The sequence below is a fragment of the Scyliorhinus canicula genome, chromosome 16 (assembly GCF_902713615.1).
Source record: "Scyliorhinus canicula chromosome 16, sScyCan1.1, whole genome shotgun sequence".
Lineage (NCBI taxonomy): Eukaryota > Metazoa > Chordata > Chondrichthyes > Carcharhiniformes > Scyliorhinidae > Scyliorhinus > Scyliorhinus canicula.
In genome coordinates this window covers 8,766,673-8,790,136 of record NC_052161.1, presented here as the reverse complement: position 1 = coordinate 8,790,136, position 23,464 = coordinate 8,766,673, and the positions used below count along the sequence as shown (strand labels likewise).

Here is a 23,464-nt window from a genome sequence, read left to right as displayed (position 1 = left end):
GAAATGCTAAAATTTAAAAAAATTCACAGCAATCTAGTTTCAGAATAGCTAGCATGAGATCAATAGTATTTAATGAATCTAAATGTTTTCAATGTCTAAAGTTAGTTCACACAGCAATCTTTGCTTTCATTCAAGGCCTGCAGGACATATACTTTAGATAATGCACAAAGTGAAATCTCATCTGTGTTATATGGACAGGAGCTTCGCTTAGGCTGAATTTATTGAAGAGCAAATTTCAATGTCGGAGCCCAGAAACCTCGCAACCAGTTGGATATATGCTCTGTTCTTGAGAAAGTGGATATAAAGAGAAAAGCTCATTGTGCAGGATATTATTAGGGCTGAACAAGAGTTTTATTTTTTAAAAGGGCAGGAGCGATTAAAAAGCAATCAGGGGACATCAGGCTTGGATTTTTTACAACTAGAAATTGGAGGAGGAACATAAGGAGCAACAAAGTGTGAATAAACAGGCGGATCTGGAGAGGAGGATGGGAACATGGAACGGATTTGGAGTTTAAGAGGAATTAAGTTCATCCAGCTATGACCATGGCACTATAAAATATAAGCAAAAACAATGCTTGAAATGGAAAAGGAGGAGACTGACGTTGAGTAAAGTATTGTCCATCAGCCAATGTCCTCCATGGAGAGGAGATTTGAATGAAACCTTCTGCCAGATTTGGTCAGTGTGGTAAGACCAAGAAAATGAAATAAAAAAATCCCTTAATACAAGAGTTTCACTCAACACTGCAAATTAATGTGTTGCATCTTCTATTTCACCTTTCACAAAGCAAAACACCGAAGGGCTAATTCTTTGTATAAAATTTGATGATAACTCATAATTATACTGATAGGTGGAAGAAAGAAAGTCAAGAGGATGTGAGGGTTTGATAGAACAGACAGTAAAAAAAAGGAATTCCGCCTGGCAAATAGGTCAATGAATAGAGGTGATAGATTTAAAATTATTGGCAAAATATCTAGAGGGGCGACTTGGAAAAAAGTTTTCACTCTCCGTTGTCGGAATCTGGAATGGTTGACCTGAAAAGCTGGGGGGAAGCTAATTCCATGAATAATTTCAAACGGAAGTTGGGCAAGTACTTCAGGATGAAGAAGTTACAGAATTACAGACAAATAAAGTCAAGGGGGTGTGGAACAATGGACATGGATTTGTTCAGAGACTGCACAGGCATGCCAAATGGCCTCCATCTTTTGTGGAGGTTTCTGTGACTCCAACTTCTGTAGCGATAGTATTAATGAAGTACCAGTAAAAGAAAATAATGAATTTATATACCACCTTTCCCATCCTCAAGACATTCCAAATCAGTTTTTAAGTGCAGGTACTGTCACATAGACAGACATGACAGCCAGTATTCGCACAGCTGAATCCCACATAATACAGTCTGACCCGATAACTGTTTTGATGGTGATGGTTAAAATTGAAAGTTGGCTGGGACATCAGGAGAACTTGCTGTTTCTCTTTAAGAACAGTAAAAAGTCTTACAACACCAGGTTAAAGTCAAACAGGTTTGTTTCAAATCACTAACTTTCGGAGCACTAGGAGCAGTGCTCCGAAAGCTAGTGATTTGAAACAAACCTGTTGGACTTTAACCTGGTATTGTATGACTACTCACGCCAGCATCTCCACATCATCTCTTTTTTTTTAAATTATTTTACGTTCATTTGAACAAACAGATGAGGGCTTCAGTTTAACATCTCATCCAGAGGATGGAGAGGTTAAATTAAGGAAATGCAAAAGCCTTTCTTTTTCAGGATATTGTCTTTCTGATTCTGCTAAGTACTATCTTCTCAGTACCAGAACTCAAAATCTTGTTTTTTAATAAACAATTTTATTGAGGTCGTTTTTGGCTTTGTAAACAGTTAGACATCAATAGAAAGAAAGCAAAAAAGGCAGAAATGTGCAAACATCCATGTACTTTCAATACTTCAATCGTAACATACTGCACAAGCCCGCTCCTCTCCCACCGGTACTACCCGCCATTTTATCCCTCCTACTCTACTCCACTCCACTCCACTCCACTCCACTCCACTCCACTCCACTCCACTCCACTCCACTCCACTCCACTCCACTCCACTCCACTCCACTCCACTCCACTTCCCCCCCCCCCCCACCCCACCCCCTGCTGACGCTCACTCTCCCGCAAAGAAGTCAATAAATGGTTGCCACCTCCGGGCGAACCCCTGTACAGATCCCCTCAAGGCAAACTTAATTTTTTCCATACCCAGGAAACTCGACATGTCCGCAAGCCACAACTCAGTCTTCGGGGGCTTTGAGTCCCTCCACGCCAATAGCATTCGTTGACGGGCTATCAGGGAAGCAAAGGCCAACACATCGGCCTCTTTCTCCCCCTGGACTCCCGGGTCTTCCGAAACGCCAAAAATTGCCAACCCTGGACCCATCGCCACCCTTGTTTTTAGCACCCGGGACATAACGTCCGCAAATCCCTCCCAGTACCCCTTCAGCTTAGGGCATGCGCAAAACATGTGAACGTGGTTCGCTGGTCCTCCCGCGCACCTAGCGCATTTGTCCTCTATCCCAAAGAATTTGCTCATCCGAGCCACCGTCATATGGGCCCGGTGAACGACCTTAAATTGAATCAGCCCGAGCCTGGCACATGTCGCGGTCGAATTTACCCTACTCAGGGCCTCTGCCCACAGCCCGTCCTCCATTTCCCCGCCTAGCTCCTCCTCCCATTTAAGTTTCAGTTCCTCCGTCTGGGACCCTTCCTCCCTCATGAGCACCTTATAAATACCCGAGACTCTACCCTCCCCTTCTTCCCCCCTTGAGACTATTCTGTCTAGGATCCCCATTGCCGGGAGGTGTGGGAAAGATGGGACCTGTCTACGAACAAAGTCCCGCAACTGTAGGTACCTAAAATAATTTCCCCTTACCAGCCCAAATTTCTCCTCCAAGCTCCTCAAACTCGCAAAGCTCCCTTCCAGGAACATATCGCCCACCCTTCCCACCCCCACCCGCCGCTATACTCGAAACCCCCCATCCATACTCCCGGGGGCAAACCGATGGTTGTCGCAGATTGGCGCCCAAACCGACGCTCCCGTCTCCCCTACATGCCTCCTCCACTGGCCCCATATCCGCAGGGTTGCCACCACTACCGAGCTGGTGGAGTACTTGGCCGGCGGCAACGGTAGAGGAGCCGTGACCAGGACTGCCAAGCTGGAGCCCCTGCACGAAGCCGCCTCCACCTGCTCCCAGATAGACCCCGTACCCACCATCCACTTCCTTATCATAGCGATGTTGGCCCCAGAACTCAAAATCTAATCTGCATTCCATCTGGGCAGCACGGTAGCATTGTGGATAGCACAATTGCTTCACAGCTCCAGGGTCCCAGGTTCGATTCTGGCTTGGGTCACTGTCTGTGCGGAGTCTGCACATCCTCCCAGTGTGTGCGTGGGTTTCCTCCCACAGTCCAAAGATGTGCAGGTTAGGTGGATTGGCCATGATGAATTGTCCTTAGTGTCCAAAATTGCCCTTAGTGTTGGGTGGGGTTACTGGGTTATGGGGATAGGGTGGCGGTGTTGACCTTGGGTAGGGTGCTCTTTCCAAGAGCCGATGCAGACTCGATGGGCCGAATGGCCTCCTTCTGCACTGTAAATTCTATGAAACATCGATCATATTCAGAATCTGGAAGAGAAGACACATTACTATTGGGATAGATTTTGCTGCCCAAATAACGGCGAGGTTAATGGCGCTCACTGTTATTTATGAATAAATGCTACACAAAGTTGTAGCAGGAGTTGATACGCATTTGAAATGTAAAAGCTATCATCCAAGTTGCACGACTTCATCTTCAGTTTTGCAAAAATGGTGTCTCGCTCTATGCCTTATTAACAGGCATTGAACGTTGAGAAATCATGTTTTTGTGCAGTAGATGTGAACCAAACTGGCCGCAGATATTAGAACTACCAACTAAAAGTCCAAATACCTTTTAGTACAAAGCAAGTATTGGTAGCTGCCAATAAACATCCTTGGTAGCAACAATGAAACATAAAAAGTGAAGAGGCAGATTCTTTCAGATTTCAAAAATGTCAAAATTGCTCCATCACTTTAACCATTCTTTTTTCCCTATCTTTCTCTTTTTAAACCTGATTTGGCATTGAATTCAACCCCCACCCTCTCTTATTCACCTGCCTTCTCAGTCCTTTTCAAGTGCTGAATAAATGTCTCTGGTTAAGGTGATACAGAGTTGCTGTTCACTCATGTCCCGATGTCCCATGTTGCCCCCTGCGCCATTACCAACTCTCACCTGCACATTAGCGGACAAAATTCTCTCAAGGTGCAGAGGGTTATGAGACAATTCAAACTAGCGGCAGACACTGTTAACTGCCATGCCCCAGCAAAATTATTTTTTCACAGATGAATTCAAAGAGACAGATGTGGCCATTTCAAAATGAATTATTCATTGTTTACATGGCAGGCCAGGTCACGAAAATTTGATATTCCTCGACTGGCTTCCAGGAGGGAGGTTGGGGGAGGGGGTGGTGGCGAGCAACTGAGGAAAGGTTTTACTCAGGGTTGATTCCCATTGTCAGAGAGAAAGAAAAAGAATCCAAGCATCATAAGACAATAAGACATAGGAGCAGAATTAGGCCACTCGACCCATCGAATCTGCTCCGCCATTCAATCATGCCTTATATTTTTCTTATCCCTATTCTCCTGCTGTTTCCCCATAACACCAGATCCCCTTAGTAATCAAGAACCTATCTATCTCTGTCTCAAAGACACTCAGTGATTTGGCCACCACAGCCTTCTGCGGCAAAGAGTTCCAGAGATTCACCCACTCTCTGGCTGAAGAAATTCCTTCTCATTTCAGTTTTAACCGATCGTCGCTTTAGTCTGAGATTGTGTCCTCTGGTTCTAGTCCTCTGGTTCTAGTTTTTACGACAAATGGTTCTAGTTTTTCCTACAAGTGGAATGCCGCTTCTATAACGCAGGAGATTTCAATGCAACTTATGTGCATTCAGGAAAGTTTCCTTTATCCACCACTGCAAACACTTTCCCATACCTAGTGGTGACATGTATCCATTTCATGGGGATGCTACATGACTCGCAGTGAATATCCCACTGCTGAAAACTGACTTTCATTGTAGGCCCTGGCCCGAGAGCACATTTCAGACCAAGCTTGCGCTCCATGGAAACTGCAGCACCTAACACTCCGGGGTTCCGCATTATTGCAAAGCAGAAGCAGCCTGGCTCCGACAGGAAAATGGCAAAAACAAACCCACAACTGCACTGCGATGAAAAGCTGACAAAACAACAGAATCTCTTCAACATCTCAAAAAGTATTTTCAGTTTAGTGAATTAACATTACTTCAGCAGAAAAGGTTAATTGAGGTGTAGATAAAATGCAACAAGAAGGAAATTAATCTAACAGCAGCAATTTTCTTCCACCCAATTCCAAAATAATTGGGAATTTAAAAAAAATAATAACTTTAATACCCAGTTACATTTTAAGGGGTCAAAATGTCAGCAGTGTAATAAATAAGTGAAAAGATCAATTCAAGCTAAATCTAATAACAGTTGAGCCAATATGCCTGAGGACTACAAGTTACATCTCACAAAGATTCTAGACCATCAAATATTTAAAATATATTATTTTAATATGTAAAGTTAATTTAAGCTCAGTTCTACCCAGAAAAATGGCATCATAAATTTTAAACAAACTTGCAGCAGATCACCATATACAGCCTTCCCACTTGATCAGAGTATCGCCAGTATGAAGCAGAGATGCAGGACAGTAATACAAGAATTAGGAGCAGAAGTGGGCAATTCAGCCCTTGCAGCCTGCTCCGCCATTCAATCAGATCGTGGCTGGATCTCTTCCTGGTCTCAAGTCCTAACCCTACCCCAACCTCCCCACCTGTTGGCCATATCCCTTTAACCCATTTTCATCAGAGATATATCCATCTCCTTCTTGAAACCATTTACTGTGTTGGAGATGGGCATCAATGCCAATGTTTTTTTATAATTGTTTCTGCTGCGGATGGGTGATTGGGCCACAAGTCTATGGGTGCTGTCTGTCCCCCAATACCTCCACTCAGTGTTTGTCTGTCATGCAAGAGTTTAAATGTTCAGTGGCAGCAAGCTATTCAAATTGGGTGCCCAAGGAAAGGGCAAAAATCACAGCTGATGTGCCTTAAGCAGCTCGTGGCCAATAATCGGGCGCATATTGTTTCTAGCAGGAATCACTGAATAGCGATCAAGAGTCAAACCTGACACATTACGATCCCAGACCAGACCCCAAGAATGGGTCGAACATTGGACCGAAACCCCAATGTTTTAGTTTATATGTTAGACTGTGCGGAAAGAATGATTCGCTCCAGGAGTGACTGCAAGAAGAAATAGGGCTTGATTATTTTTAAAACAACACTTTATTATGAACACAATATCAACTTTTTAAAAAAACTTCACACACACAAAAAGAACACCTTATAATTACCCCTTAAACACTACTACTCAATTTTCCATTAAACAAGAAAATAAACATGCAGCTCTCAATCTAACTTACTGTGGGGGAATTTTGGATTCCACGTCAGGCAGATCAGAATCAAACTCCTCTCTCCAAAGATTCCTCTAAAGATCTGCCTCTCTAAAGCTTTTCGAAATGTCTCCCTGCATACCTTGGGTCCACCCAGCAATGGCCTCATCTCCTCAAGCTGAAAAACAAATGATTTCAGCAGGCTGCAAAGCCCATCACCTCCCCAGGGACTTTCCCAGTCATACCGCAGTCTATGAGCCCAGACTGAAAAACACATTCCTTTGCCTTCTAGCTGCTGAAAGTACCCAGCCCCTACAAAACAGAATTATTTTTGAAAAACACGACCACTGCAGTCAAACACAATCTGACCCCAAGCTTTTAACCCATAAATTTCCCAATACTTAGAACCCAATATTCCTCAAGTCCTCCAGTCGCCACAGACATGGAGGGCAAATTTCTGCATTCACATCACCTCAGGGGCTATGAGGAAAATACCACAGATTGTGATAAAGCACTTCACAGCTAATGAGGTACTACTAAAAAGTAACCATTATTGCAATTCGGAAACAGCAAGTAATTTACACTTCTACAACCAGCAAAGTTAAAATGACCAGGTCTTCTATTTTTAGCGATGTTGATTGAGGGCTAAACACTTGCCAGTCACCAGGGCTAACTCCCCTGCCTTTATAAGGGACTGAACCTGGGATTCACCTGTATACAACTTACAATTATACAGAATCTTGAATATACTGAAGCATGCCAAGGTGTTTTGAACAAAATTAGACACTGAAACACACATGTATCAGGACAGATGGTCAAGGAAAGGAAATAGAGAGGTTTTGGGAAGAAAGTTTTTCTTTATTCTTTCATGGTCGTCACTGGCAAGGCCAGCAATTGTTGCCCAACCCTAATTGCCCCTGGGTGCCTCCCTTTCAGAGGATATTTAAGAGTCAATCACATTGCTGTGGGTCGAGAGTCACATGTCGGCCTGACCAGGTAAGGGTGGCGAATTTCCTTCCCTAAAGAACATTGCTGAATCAGATGGGTTTTTACAACAAGCGACAATGGTTTCATGGTCATCATTAGATTTTAATTCCAGATTTTTATTGGATTCAAATGACACTATCTGCCAAGGTGGGATTCAAAACCAGGTCAGCAGAGCATCTGGATTACTGATCCAGTGACAATACCACTACGCCAGAGCTTGGGGGTCCAATGAGCAAAAGTCTGGCCGCCAATGGTGGGGCGGTTAAAATCAGGAACGTACAAAGCAAGGATAGTACTGTGCCATTTCACATGATACATTTACTAATCAAGTAAGGAAGCCTAAATTCTATTCCTAATGCTTGGAAACAAATCGCAGAGTCTGTAGAATCCTGACAGTGCAGGAGGCCATTCGACCCATTAAGTCTGCACCAACCCTCCGAAAGGGAACTCTATCTAGATGTACTTCCCCGCCTCATCGCCGTAACCCCGAGAATTGATCAACTAACCTGCATATCTTTGGATTGTGAGAGGAAACAGCCAGAGGAAACCCACGCAGACACAGGGAGAAAATGCAAACTCCACACAGACAGCCACCTGGGAATCGAGCCCGGGTCTCTGGCACTGAGATGGCAGTGCTAACCACTGTGCCATCGCGCCGCCCTGTGCATACCAGGTTCGCTTGCACTTCAATTACTTCCTCATTTATCAGTAAAGAAATGCATCATCACTGCTCTAAGTAAGTAAACAAATGACTAACATCAGGAACTAGCTATGTAAGTGGCCATGCCCATAATACCATGAGCTGTCAATTTGTGCTGCTCGACGTTAAGTGTGAGCATTTTTCTTCCAAGTTATACAGGGCAAATTTTCAGAGCAACAACAATGGGATCTAAGCGCATTGTGTCTCAGCTAACCGAGATCATCAATCAATAATGCATAGGTCTGCCAAGGATCTTATATTAAAGGCCCTGTAAAGAGACTCCATCGTTTGCTGGCACCATCACCTCAAATGATAAATGAGCTCCGCAGTTATTAGCATCTCATTTAGCCACAAGCTGCACCCAATATTAGCTCAACGTGGCCAGATGCAAAATTAATTTTCTGATTACTTCAGCCTCAGAAACACAAGTCTAGATTTAATAGACTGCAGCAGCTTATTGTGCTTTATTCCCCCCAATGAGAAACTATTGGAGTGTGGCACAGAGACTGAACCTCCAGGATACTTTGAAAATCTTCGCAACATTTTTGACAACATTCAGCATATTAGCACCAATACACTCGAGTTAACACAAGGAAGGCACTTGGAGGTTCCTTAATACATTACCTTAAATTGCTTCCATTCCTAGCAGCAAACATGCAATTACTGCTCCTTCTTTCCAATGTTGAGATCAATATTTTTTCCCCAAATGCAACTCAAGTTTGGAAGAGTTTTGAAAATCTAGGATGTTGTTGCTGGATGTCGCCCCCCCCCCCCCCCCCCCCCCCCCCTCACAGATCAAACAAGTATCGACAATCAGCCAAGAGCTAAATACTGCAGATGCTGGAAATCAAAAGAAAATGCTGGAAAGGCAGAAAAAGTTGACTCTGTTCTCCAGATTCTGTCAGAGCTGATGAGTATTCCCAGTATTTTCTATCTAGAATCGGCCCATGGCACACAGCCATAATGTCACATCTTTCAACAAAAAATGTGGTACCTGAAATGTCCATGAGCAGATGACAAATGGCTCAGCTTCCATTAATACGCCTGGGATTAATACCAGTCAGCCGCAACCTGGAGGCATTACTGACGCATCACTTCTGTCCTTCACACTTCATTCTAGCCAATTTATTGCAAGCACATGGCCTCCATCCCTTCCTCCAACATGTCTTTCCCAATCCATGGTTCTCTCATCAACGCTTTTTGGTTCTTCTGTTTGAATGTACCAATTGTATATCTAAAAGGGCTAATACTTTACTATCTACTTACCCATATTGGTTTTGACAAAATCAAAAAACATTTTGTTATGCACTTAGATTTCGATTTGTCATGTGTACCGAGGTACGGTGGGTGAAAAGTGTTGTTTTGCGTACTGTCCAGACAGATCGTACCATACATGAAAAACATAGGACCTACAATAGATACACAATGCAAATACATAGACACAGACACGGTGGAGCAGATGGAGTGTAGTGTTATACACTAAGATGCGTGGCGAGATCAGTTCATTCCATAAGAGGGTCATTCATGGGACTGGTAACAGAGGGGAAGAAGCTGTTTTTGAATCCGTTAGTGCGTGTTCTCAAACTTTTGTATCTTCTACCTGGAAGAGGTTGGAAGAGAGAACACCCCGGATGAGAGGATTCTTTGATTATGCTGCCCGCTTTCCCAAGGCAGCAGGAGGTGTAGATAAAGTCAATGGACGGAGGCAGGTTTGCATGATGGACTGGGCTGAGTTCACAGCTCTCTGTAGTTTCTTACAGTCTTGGGCCAAGCTGTTCCCATACCAGGCAGTGATGCAGCCAGACAGGATGCTTTCTAAGATGCATCTGTAAAAATTGATAAGAGTCAATGTGTACATGCCGAATTTCCTTAGTTTCCTGAGGAATAATAAGTGCTGTTGTGCTTTCTTGATCATAGCGTCAACGTGGGTGGACCAGGACAGATGGTTGGTGATGAGCACACCTAGGAATTTAAGCCGTCAGCCATCTCGGTACCATTAATGCAGACAGGGGCGTGTACGACACTTTGCTTCCCGAAGTCGATGACCAGGTCCTTAGTTTTGCTGACATTGAGGGAGAGATTGTTGTTATTGCACCATGTCACTACATTAGAGAATCTCCCTCCTGTATTCTGACTCATCGTTGTTTGAGATCTGACCCACTCTGGCCATTCATCGTCAAACTTGTAGATGGAATTTGAGCTGAATTTTGCCACAGTCGTGTGTGTCTAGGGAGTATAGTAGAGGGCTAAGTACACAGCCTTGCAGGGCCTTGGTGGTGAGGACTATCGTGGAGGAGGTGTTGTTGTTTATCCTTACTGATTGAGGTCAATGGGTCAGGAGGTCAAGGATCCAGTTGCAGAGGAAGGAGCCAAGTCTTAAGTTTTGGAGTTTCGATATGAGCTTGGCAGGGATTATGGTGTTGAAGGTCGAGATGTGGTCAATGGAAAGTAGTCAACATAGGAGTCCTTGTTGTCGAGATGCTCCAGGGATGAGTGTAGGGCCAGGTAGATAGTGTCTGCTGTGGACCGGTTGGGGCAGTATGCGAATTGCAGTGGATCAAGGCATTCTGGGAGTATGGAGTTGATGTGTCTCATGAATAACCTCTCGAAGCACTTCATAATGATAGATGTGAAGGCCACCGGGCAGTAGTCGTTGAGGCAAGTTGTCTGGTTCTTCTTTGGCACTGGTATGATTGTGGTCTTCTTGAAGCTGGTGGGAACCTCGGAAGGGAGTAGGGAGAAGTTGAAGATGCCTGCGAACATACCCGCTAGTTGGTTCACACAGGATCTGAGTGTACGACCAGGGACTTATTCATAACCCATTGCTTTCTAGGAGTTCACTTTCAAATAGGCTGATCTGGCCAGCACGGTGGCCTAGTGGTCAGCACAGCTGCCTCACGGCGCTGAGGTCTCAGGTTCGATCCCGGCTCTGGGTCACTGCCCGTGTGGAGTTTGCTCATTCTCCCCGTGTCTGCGTGGGTTTCGCCCCCACAACCCAAAAATGTGCAGAGTAGGTGGATTGGCCAAGCTAAATTGCCCCTTAATTGGAAAAAATAATTGGGTAATCTAAATTTTAATTTAAAAAAAGGCTGATCTGACTTCTGATGCTGTTTGGTAGTTAATAATAATCATTACTATTGACACAAGTAGGCTTACATTAAAACTTCAATGAAGTTACTGTGAAAATCCCTTAGTCGCCACATTCCGGCGCCTGTTTGGGTACGCAAGAGGGAGAATTCAGAATGTCCAATTCACCTAACAGCACGTCTTTTGGGACTTGTAGGAGGAAACTGGAGAACCTGGAGGAAACCCTTGGAGACACAGGGAGAACATACAGACTCCGCACGGTGACTCAAGCCGGGAAGCTAACCTGGGACCCTGACTCTGTGCAACCGTGCTACGACATTATGGATGTTATGGGTGTGTCCAAGGCTGTTGGGGCCGTTGACAATGGTTTGTTGGTTTCCTGCTCAAAATAAGCATAGAATGCATTGAGTTCATCGGGGCGAGGTGCGCTGTTGCCAGAGATTCTACTTGGTTTTGCATTGCCATAACCGACGACAGTCCATGTCAATAGTCTGTGATTCTATCTTAGTCTGATATTGTTTCTTGCCGTCCCTGATGGCTTTGCAGAGGTCGCACCTAGATTTCTTGTATAGGTCAAGGTTGCCTGTCTTGAATGCCTCAGACCTGGACTTCAGTAGGGTGTGAATCTCCCAATTAAACCTTTCATAAATTTCCAGCAGATTCTTTAGTTCACCAGGAGTAGCACCGCGTCAGATCCACGAGTAGAATGTAATCTTCATTCCACCACTCAGAGTTAAGAATGTGAAATTCTACAACAGGTTATGGGAACCCACCTCATCCAGACAACCCACACTGGTTTATAACCAAAACAGTATACCAGTTCTAATAATAATAATCTTTATTGTCACAAGTAGGCTTACATTAACACTGCAATGAAGTTAGTGTGAAAAGCCCCTAGTTGCCACATTCCGGCGCCTGTTCGGGTACACAGAGGGAGAATTCAGAATGTCTAAATTACCTAACAGCACGTCTTTCGAGACTTGTGGGAGGAAACCGGAGCACCCGGAGGAAACCCATGTGGACACAGGAAGAACTGGCAGACTCCACACAGACAGTGACCCAAGCCGGGAATCGAACATGGGACTCTGGCACTGTGAAGCAGTAGTACTAACCACCGTGCAACTATAAGAGGGAGACGACTTAGTGTAATCACGCATTGGATTACTTCTTAACTGATACAATCTCCACTCTCTGCATCATTTTGTTTTGAGGTTAGAGTTTTTCAGAACCCATCTTTTCTTAAAGATGGGAGAGAATTAGTCCATCCAGAGCTGCCACTAGAAACCTCATTACCAATTGGAACTCAAAGTACTAGTTCGGAGAGATCATATTCATACAACAGTCAACAATCTCCATTTCTCTCAATTTCAACAAGGCTGGTTGGATCTGTCATTCATGCCGCCCAAAAAAAAATTGTTTTCAGTTTGGAAGACTCCGAAGACTCACCTTCATGAGTCGTGCTACTTTAAAAAGTTGGGAAAATTAAAGACTTTCTTCCTGGTTTGCTGCACAGGAAATCGAGGGGAATGGGTGTTGAGGACATCCTTGAGATTTAAATTAATTCCTCTCTTCCCCCGGGCTCAATGATCTGATACCATATGCCATTCACATGTCAATATGTAAGCTGTGCAACTTTTCAATCTTCAAGATATCACGACATCATATTACCTATTAAGAGGCACTAAATCTAAGATAATAGGTTGAACTATTTCAATGTTTTGAGGCACCTCTATCAAAATTCACATATGCAAATTCCTTTTACACAGAATGAAGAACGGTAGCCTGCCCCCTAATTAACCTGAGACTATGCTGAAATCAATCAGCTTCTAATCAACCCAAGGAAGGAACAGCAATTACACGGTGTGGCCTTAAATCAATTTACACATCTCTGTGCTTCTGCAGAAGAATAAAACACTGTGTAACTTGGTAAAACATGCCAGCCTGATACTCTTTGTATTGTCTGACCTACCGTGAGCAGTGTCACCGGTGATCAACTGGTGCTTACCATTTTGAAAAAGAAGGGGTTAATACTTGGAAGCCCATGAATAATCATTAATTTAATTTATTAGCCTGATAATTTCTGAATCAACATTTTCATTTTCTATCTGAAAGACTTTATCTTCAGCCACAAGTCACTTGTGGGGGAGCTTTAACGGTAAGATGCATACATTAATCAATTAGCCATTCTCTAGCAACTTTGCTACATTTTCAAATAATCACCATCAGTGTGTTAGGCATAACTGCTTTTCATAAGCAAATAGTAGCTCACCATTAATTTCCTTACTTTCCCCCGAATTGCTAAAAATAGATTTTGTATTTTCTGCCTCTATAGAAATCAAATCTACACCATTCAAACCCCTGAGCTTCTAACCTTTATTAAAATCTGAAAGTAAACGCAGTGGCTCCACCCATGCCTATTGAGCTGTGAATAATTTGTGCTAGTGGTTCTAACCTTCTTGCCAGCACTCATACTGTGTTTATATTGTAGTGCTCTACCTGAAGGCTGATGCAATTATATTATAAATGCAGCCTTTGGAACAGTTGAAAACACAGCTCTCCTCCATTGTCCAGCTGAATGTGGCTGGCTGCTCCTTGCCCGATCCCGTTCTTGCCCATCAATCCCAGCTTATATCTATATAGCACCTTTCCTTCCAGTTGTAGCCAGAGGTTCTATTAAAATGGCTTCTCTTCCCACGTTCACCTCTCGAGCTCCTCAAAGATATATCCATGTCTACCTCTTATTTCTCAGCTACCTGCTGCCACTTAGCAACTTCCTCTAAAGACGTGCTGGCAAGTTCCACACAAATGCTGCTGACACCCAACTGCATCCCATGGCCACCTCTCAATCCCTCCATCCAGTCCTCCAATTAAACATTGGGAAGGCTTTGTCAGTCCACATCATAGATTCTGTATCGTCGTCACTGATGCCGTCTTTCTCGCTCTGCTGACTGCTGCAGACTGAATCAGACTGCTCGCAATCTCAGTATTCCTTTTGAACTACAGTCAAGCTCCTGATACCATACAAAATTCATCACTAATACTATCTACTTCCATCCCCTCTCCATCCATGCCTCAGATTCTCTCACATTCATTCGTGCTTTTCTTATCCCAGGCGTGAATATTGCAAAGCCCTCACTGTCAGCCTCCCATCTCGTCGTTGAGAAGTTGACAAGAACGAGCAGGTATAAAGCACCGTAGCAACTGAGAATGTAGTTTGTTTTCTCCCCTCTCCTTCGAGAGGAATTTATTTTTTTCGATTTTGGTGGTATGGCCTTGGCCCCCATTTTGAGTTTCCTTTTGTTCTCCATGCGGACCTCTATACCCGTCATCCTAGAGCTACGGGTCTGTTTGTTTGCTTCTCCCACCACTGACTCTAGCTTCCTGTGGCTGCCGGGAGCGAGGGCGTGGTATTGAGGGCCAAGGCTTGCACTGACACCCCGGCTGCAGCCACTGGCTACTAGCCGGAAGACTGTTGAGGCAGCTGGGACTTAGCCAACATGTTCCTGGCACACTATCAGCCATGTGGCCACTTACTCCTCCATGACCTCATCTACCTGCGTCCACCTCCCTCTCATAGAATTTTTTACAGTGCAGAAGGAGACCATTCGGCCCATCGAGTCTGCATCGGCTCTTGGAAAGTGCACCCTCCCCAAGGTCAACACCACCACCCTATCCCCATAACCCAGTAACCCCACCCAACACTAAGGGCAATTTGGACACTAAGGGCAATTTATCATGGCCAATCCACCTAACCTGCACATCTTTGGACTGTGGGAGGAAACCGGAGCACCCGGAAGAAACCCACGCACACACGGGGAGGATGTGCAGACTCCGCACAGTGACCCAAGCCGGAATCGAACCTGGGACCCTGGAGCTGTGAAGCGATTGTGCTTCACATGGTGACATGGTCTAGCCTTTAGAAATGGAGGTTGAAGATGGGGCAATAGATTTGAAGAATCAGATGGTTCAAGGACAGGTTTGTGAGCTGCTGTTGGTAGTTTGGAAGTGGAGGGAACAGTATCTGAGGAAATGGAACAATTCGCAATGGAGAAGTTGAGTTGTTCTCCCAGGAGCAAAGAATGCGGTGAGGATTTTTGTTAGAGGTGTGTAAAATCATGAAGGGTTTAAATAGAGTAAATAAAGAAAACTGAACTCAGTGGCTAAAGCGTCCCTAACCAAAGAACACAAATTTAAGGTGACAAACGAACCAGAGGCAGCACAGGGAAAGACATTTTTAGGCAATGAGTGGTTAGGATTTGGAATGCACTTGACTAGGGTAGCAGCCTTCAAAAGGGAATTAGCTGAATGTTTCAACAGAAATTTGCAAGGGTATAGCGAAAGGGCAGAACTAATTGGATTACTCGTTCAAAGAGCTGCAGAGACTTGATGGGAAAATTGACCTTCTGCTGTGCTTTACTAAATCTATAATTCTGTGAATGTCAGGTAGCATGGAGGTCAGTAGAGGTTGGGTGTTCAGCAATTTAGTGGGAATGAGGTCAAGACCATTGTGTTGAACTTGTACGGGACACTAGTTGGAGCTCAGCTGGAGTATTGTGCACAATTCTGGGCACACTTGAGGAAGGACGTGAACACGTTGCAGAGAGTACAGAAGAGGTTTACCAAAATAGGTCGAGGGATAAGAATCTTCAGTGACGAGGATTGATTGGAGAGGTTGGGACTGTTCTCCTCGGAGGGGAGAAGGCTAAGAGGAGACCTGATGGTGTCGTTCAAAATTATGACAGGCTTGGAATGATTAATTAAGGAGAAGCCGATCCCACTTGTAAAAGGATCGAGAATGAAAGGGCACAGGTTTAAAGGCATTTGCAAAAGGAGCAAATCAAAGTGAGAAAAAACATTTTCACACAAGCGGTTTGGGTCTGGAGTGCACTGCTGGGAATAGTGAAAATGAAATGAAAACCACTTATTGTCACAAGTGGGCTTCGATGAAGTTACTGTGAGAAGCCCCTAGTCGCCACATTTCGGCACCTGTTCGGGGAGGACGGTATGGGAAGTGAACCATGCTGCTGGCCTGCCTTGGTCTGCTTTCAAAGCCAGCGATTTAGCCCTGTGCTAAACCAGCCCCTAGTGGAGGGAGATTGAATGGCGATGTTCAAGAGAGCATGAGCTGGTAATGTGCAGGGTTACAGGGAGAAGGCAGTGGAATGACACCAAGGTGTAACGATCATTTGGAGAGCCAGGCCAAATGGTGACTTCTGTGCCATAACAATACTGTATGCTGTGACAGGAGAGGGAAACTCTCAGGTGGGATGAGCACAAATTGGCCATGGAGAAGAGAAGAGGAGATGAGAGTAAAACTATGGACACCAAGGCACCTTCAACTGGTTTACTAGAATCAAAACAGTTGTGGAAAACAAACATTTCCTCTCACTGAAAATGAGGTGGAAAAACTGTCTGGTGGTGAAAAGCCGGTCTCAGTAGGTTTTAACCAAATATGGATGGAAGCTGAATTTCATATTTTCCACAAGAATATAACATAAATAGGAGAAGTGGGTCATTCAGCCCCTCTGACCAGCTCCACTTTTCCAAAAATTATGGTTGATCTTCCTGCACAGTCTACTTATTCCTTGATTCATTTAAATGTCTAAAAGTCTATTGATCTCAAACTTGAAAATACTCAATATGCCTAAGTATCTTCAGCTCTCTGGGGTAGAACATTCAAAAGATTCACAAGCCTTTCAGTGAAAGAAAGTTTGCATCTCAGCTATAAATGGCTGACCTCTTATGACTGAGAAAATGCCCCTTGGTTCGAGATTCTCCGGGCGGGGATAACAACCGCTCAGCATCCCAGAAAAGTGCCAGAGTGTCCTGCCGTGCAGAAGGCCATTCGGCCCATCAAGTCAACACCGACCCTCTGAAAGAGCACTCTACCTAACCCCAGACCGCCACCCTTTCCCCGTAACCCCACCTAACCTTTTTTGTGCACTAGGGGCAATTTAGCTTAGTCAATCCACCTAACCTGCACATCTTTGGACAGAGAGGGGAAACCGGAGCGCCCGGAGGAAACCCACGCAGACACGGGGAGAATGTACAAACTCTGCACAGATAGTGACCCAAGCCAGGAATTGAACCTGGGACCCTGGAGCTGTGAAGCAATTGTGCTAACAACTGTGCTACTGTGCTGTCCTATCAGCCTCATCGTCACCCATGTTGATGAACAGGATCTTGCATTCACAGGTAAATCAGCAAAAATTGCATTCTTTTTAGTGCACTCAGCTACTACGTTCACATACATTAGAAAAGGTGAATCATTAAACATACTCTGCACTTTTCCAAATGACACACAGTGCTGTCAATTCACAACAACTCATCTTCCTTTTGCAAAGTTTCTAAATATAGCTCACCTATATTCCAAATATATTCTTTTTTCGCTCATGGTAGATGCGATGGAAATTTCAGTCCAATGGTGAATCTACATGGGGATTACATCTTAGGGATGACGTAACATTGCTTCCACGACTATGCATGCCTCCTTTGTGTTTCATCTCCATCGTCTTCACAAAAAAATAAAACTAGTGATATAAATTGCGGCATCTTCAGTATTCGAATTCAACAGCTTCCCTGGTTAGTGAGTCGAGAACCAAGGGACATAGTCTCAAAATAAGGTGTTGGACATTTAAGACTGAGAGGGGGAGGATTTTTTGCACTCAGAGGGTGATGAATCTTTGGAATTTTGTACCCCAGAGGGTGGGGGAGGCTCAATCATTGGAGGCTCAATCATTGTTCAAGATAGAAATCATAGAATCTACAGTGCAAATCAATAAATGTTTGGATAGTATTGCGGCACCCTGGGCCAGTGCATGATCAATCCCAGCCCCCGGAGTCCTTACTTAAGTGAATTAACCAATAATTTGTATATATTTTCTGAGATCTTTGACTCTTGACTGCTCCAATGACTTACAGGCACCAGATTTGTAAGTAGAACTTAACTCTTTATTTAGAGGAAACCCACGCAGACACGGGGAGAACATGCAGAGTTCGCACAGACGGTGACCCAAGCCGGGAATCGAATCTGGGACCCTGGAGCTGTGTGCCACCTGTCATTAACAGGCCAGATCTTTCCATTTTAATACCTCATTGCAGAGGTGAGAGAAGTTGTGAATTATTTTATCCTGAAAAAGTTTACTTGGAGTCACTGGCAGTCTGCAATCATCTTCTGAAAGGAGAGGTTTTAAAAGGGTCACAATCTGATAATGCGATGGACAGAATCAGCCATTGCTTTCTGTAAGCATTAACAAAATTAGAAAAATGGTAGCACAGTGGTTAGCACTGTTGCTTCACAGCACCTGAGTCCCAGGTTCAATTCCCAGCTTGGGTCAATGTCTGTGTGGAGTCTGCACATTCTCCCTGTGTCTACGTGGGTTTCCTCCGGGTGCTCCGGTTTCCTCCCACAACTCCCATAATACGTGCTGTTAGGTGAATTGGACATTCTGAATTCTCCCTCTGTGTACCTGAACAGGCGCCGGAATGTGGCGACTAGGGGCTTTTCACAGCAACTTCATTGCAGTGTTAATGTAAGTCAACTTGTGGCAATAAAGATTATTATTATTCATCACAATAACATCAACCCACTATTAAGGTTTATCTTGATTCAGTGTTGAAGAGTTGAATCAGGACAACAATCTGCTTCTTGTTGCTGCTCAACGTAGAATACACTTAACACTAATAAGCTTCAAAGCAAGGCAATGCACTTATTGTTCAATATTCTCAACATTCATCACTAAAATTGTCCTCACTGGTACTTCACTGCACAAATTGCCCTCTTCAGACGCAACTCAAGTTTTTAAAGACAAAATCCATCCTACTGTTGGGAGTGTTTTCACAAACTCTCACACTCATCACACTTTACTGGAAACCCAATGACAAAAATGAAGGGAGAAAATAAAAAGACTGGAGAGGTTTCAAAAATGCAGAAACCGCTGGTCATACACAATAGGCCCATCTGAATTTATCAGTAAGAGGTGGATTTTCTTTCACATAGAGACCCTTTGCCAGTTTTTAATAAACTCTCTGGACAAAACATCAACATTTCTTTACACGCATTGACAAAGAGCTTTTTATAGATTTCAATGACAAACACTCTTTTGTAAAATTAGGTTTTCCCAATTCTTATACAGCAAAAGCAATTAATCTTTAACCTGACAACAGAAAAGGGCAACTCCTCGACATCATCACCTGCTGACGCCCCCCTCCCACAAACTCCCCATTGGCGACTAATTACAAGGATTACCATCTCTCCAAGCATGCCGATTCCACAAAGCAGCCCTAGCCTGCCCCGATATATTCTTCCACCTCATTCAAAACCCATGCACTCATCTCCTTCAGAGATTATTCCAATATGTCTGCTATCCCCACCAAGGTTCCCATGGTTGCCTCAAACACTGAAAGCTTGCACCTGCCAACCAGTTGCTGAAATCCATACCTAACATCGGAATCACCATTTCCAAAGGACGCCCTCCGACACCGGAATCACCATTCCCAAAGGATGCTCTCCTATGACAGTGGGATCACCATTCCCAAAGGACGCCCACCGACACTGAAGTCTCAACCCCAAAGATGTCTCCACCCAAACAGTGAAACACCTTCCACCCATGGTGCCCCATCACCATCCACCCCTCACACCAGCGTGCCCCAGCACTATCACCCCCCCGCCTCCCCCCAATCCCAGATCTGCCCAGCACTGTGACACCCACCCCCCAACCCAGGGTGCTCCGGCACTGTAACTCCCGGCTGCCATCCCAGGGTGTTCCAACTTTATCGCCACACCTCCACCCAAGGTGCCCCAGCACCGTCGCCCACCCCATCCCCACCCCAGGGTGTCCCAGAACTGTCACTCCAAGTGCCACCCCAAGGTGCTCCAACATTGTTACTCCCCCACCCCAAGGTTCTCCAGCACTGTTGTCCCCCCACCCCAGGGTGCTCCAATGCTGTCTGCCTCCCCCACCCCAAGTGTTCCAGCACCGTCGTTCCTTCCCCCCCATCCCAGATTCCTCCAACACAGTTGTGCCTGCCACCCAGGGTGCTCCAGTACCGTTCTTCATCACGCCCCAGGGTGCTCCTACACCGTTCCCCCTGCCACCCCAGGGTGCTCCGGCACCATTGCCCCTGCCACCCCAGGGTGCTCCGGCACAGTTCCCCCTGCCACCCCAGGGTGCTCCGGCACTGCTCCCCCTGCCACCCCAGGGTGCTCCAGCACCATTCCCCCTGCCACCCCAGGGTGCTACGGCACAGTTCCCCCTGCCACCCCAGGGTGCTCCGGCACCGTTCCCCCGCCACCCCAGGGTGCTCCAGCACCATTCCCCCTGCCACCCCAGGGTGCTCCGGCACCATTCCCCCTACCACCCCAGGGTGCTCCGGTACCGCTCCCCCTGCCACCCCAGGGTGCTCCAGCACCATTCACCCTGCCACCCCAGGGTGCTCCGGTACCGCTGCCCCTGCCACCCCAGGGTGCTCTGGCACTGCTCCCCCTGCCACCCCAGGGTGCTCTTGCACTGCTCCCCCTGCCACCCCAGGGTGCTCTGGCACTGCTCCCCCTGCCACCCAGGGTGCTCTGGCACTGCTCCCCCTGCCACCCCAGGGTGCTGACGTCTCCCAACCCCTCCCCCACCCAGGTCAGACACACATACAGCAGGCCTCAGCCTGGCACAGGGGTCAGTAAGAATGGGATTGGTGAGGCGGCGGGAGCAGGGCCGCGGGCGGCTCGGCCTGTCCTCCATTACCTTCCCCCTCCGGCTCCCTCCGGCCTCCCGTCTCCAGGCAGCAGCTCGAGCGCAATGACAACCGACGTCATCGCGCCGCCGCACACACACGCCCCCTTCCCTGACGTCATGGCGCAGTGCGCGCCGGCCCGGGTGAACTCTGGGAGTTGTAGTTCAGCCCAGCTGGTGTGGATCTGAAATCAGAACAAGATGCTGGGCATCTGGGGAGAGAGAAACAGAATTAACGTTTCCAGTGCAATAGGACAGCCCGTCACCCCAGCACCTTGGAATCTGCAGGGAGGCCACTGTTGGACCACCCTGAGGTGGATAGGGGAATCAATGTTGGGTGGAGGGAAACAATATTAGAGTAACTTGGGGTGCAGGACAATTCTTGGAACACCCTAGAGTGGGACAATGCTGGAATGGGGCATTCTGCTGATGTTCAACTCAAAATGTTCACTCTATATCCCTCTCTACAGATGCTGGATTAACATTTCCAGCAGTTCCTGTTTTTTATTTCGAGTTGTCTTTAAAACAGGTTGAAGATCCCATAGGCATTATTTGAACAATAACAGGGGAATTTCTCCTCTGGGGCCAATATTTATCCCACAGTTGACAACACCAATATACATCTAACAACACCAATATACATCTAACAATATCAATATACATCTAACAACACCAATACACATCTAACAACACCAATATACATCTAACAACACCAATACACATCTAACAACACCAATACACATCTAACAACACCAATATACATCTAACAACACCAATATACATCTAACAACACCAATACACATCTAACAACACCAATACACATCGAACAACACCAATACACATCTAACAACACCAATACATATCTAACAACACCAATATACATCTAACAACACCTATACACATCTAACAACACCAATACACATCTAACAACACCAATACATATCTAACAACACCAATATACATCTAACAATATCAATATACATCTAACAACACCAGTATACATCTAACAACACCAATACACATCTAACAACACCAATACACATCTAACAACACCAATACACATCTAACAACACCAATACACATCTAACAACACCAATATACATCTAACAACACCAATACACATCTAACAACACCAATACACATCTAACAACACCAATATACGTCTAACAACACCTATACACATCGAACAACACCAATACGCATCTAACAACACCAATATACATCTAACAACACCTATACACATCTAACAACACCAATACACATCTAACAACACCAATACATATCTAACAACACCAATATACATCTAACAATATCAATATACATCTAACAACACCAGTATACATCTAACAACACCAATACACATCTAACAACACCAATACACATCTAACAACACCAATACACATCTAACAACACCAATACACATCTAACAACACCAATATACATCTAACAACACCAATACACATCGAACAACACCAATACACATCTAACAACACCAATACATATCTAACAACACCAATATACATCTAACAACACCTATACACATCTAACAACACCAATACACATCTAACAACACCAATACATATCTAACAACACCAATATACATCTAACAACACCAATACACAGCTAACAACACCAATACACATCTAACAACACCAATACACATCTAACAACACCAATATACATCCAACAACACCAATACACATCTAACAACACCAATACACATCTAACAACACCAAGACACATCTAACAACACCAATATACATCTAACAATATCAATATACATCCAACAACACCAATACACATCTAACAACACCAATACACATCTAACAACACCAATACACATCGAACAACACCAATACACATCTAACAACACCAATATACATCTAACAACACCAATATACATCTAACAACACCAAGACACATCTAACAACACCAATATACATCTAACAATATCAATACACATCTAACAACACCAATACACATCTAACAACACCAATACACATCTAACAACACCAATACACATCTAACAACATCAATACACATCTAACAACATCTATACACATCTAACAACATCAATACACATCTAACAACACCAATACACATCTAACAACACCAATACACATCTAACAACACCAATATACATCTAACAACTTCTTCACCCAAAGGGTTGTGAATCTATGGAATTCCTTGCCCAGTGAATTAGTTGAGGCTCCTTCATTACATGTTTTTAAGGTAAAGATAGATAATTTTTTGAAGAATAAAGGGATTAAGGGTTATGGTGTTCGGGCCGGAAAGTGGAGCTGAGTCCACAAAAGATCAGCCATGATCTAATTGAATGGCGGAGCAGGCTCGAGGGGCTAGATGGCCTACTCCTGCTCCTAGTTCTTATGTTCTTATATACATCTAACAACACCAATACACATCGAACAACACCTATACACATCTAACAACACCAA

General features: G+C 44.8%; 1 protein-coding gene across 8 annotated transcripts in view; it reads right to left on the bottom strand.

Annotated features, from left to right (window-relative positions):
* The window catches only part of r3hcc1l (R3H domain and coiled-coil containing 1-like), a 181,108-nt gene extending 160,035 nt beyond the window's left edge, over positions 1 to 21,073 (bottom strand). For 3 of the 8 annotated variants that reach the window (XM_038821597.1, XM_038821590.1, XM_038821591.1), the window contains exon 1: positions 21,021 to 21,066. The gene's annotated coding sequence lies outside the window, so the exon portion shown is untranslated. Of the gene's footprint in view, positions 1 to 17,645; positions 18,048 to 19,723; positions 19,879 to 21,020 lie in introns of those variants that run through there. The other 5 variants (XM_038821595.1, XM_038821592.1, XM_038821596.1 and 2 more) reach the window with 4 other exon arrangements.
* Between the last annotated feature and the right edge of the window lie 2,391 nt (positions 21,074 to 23,464).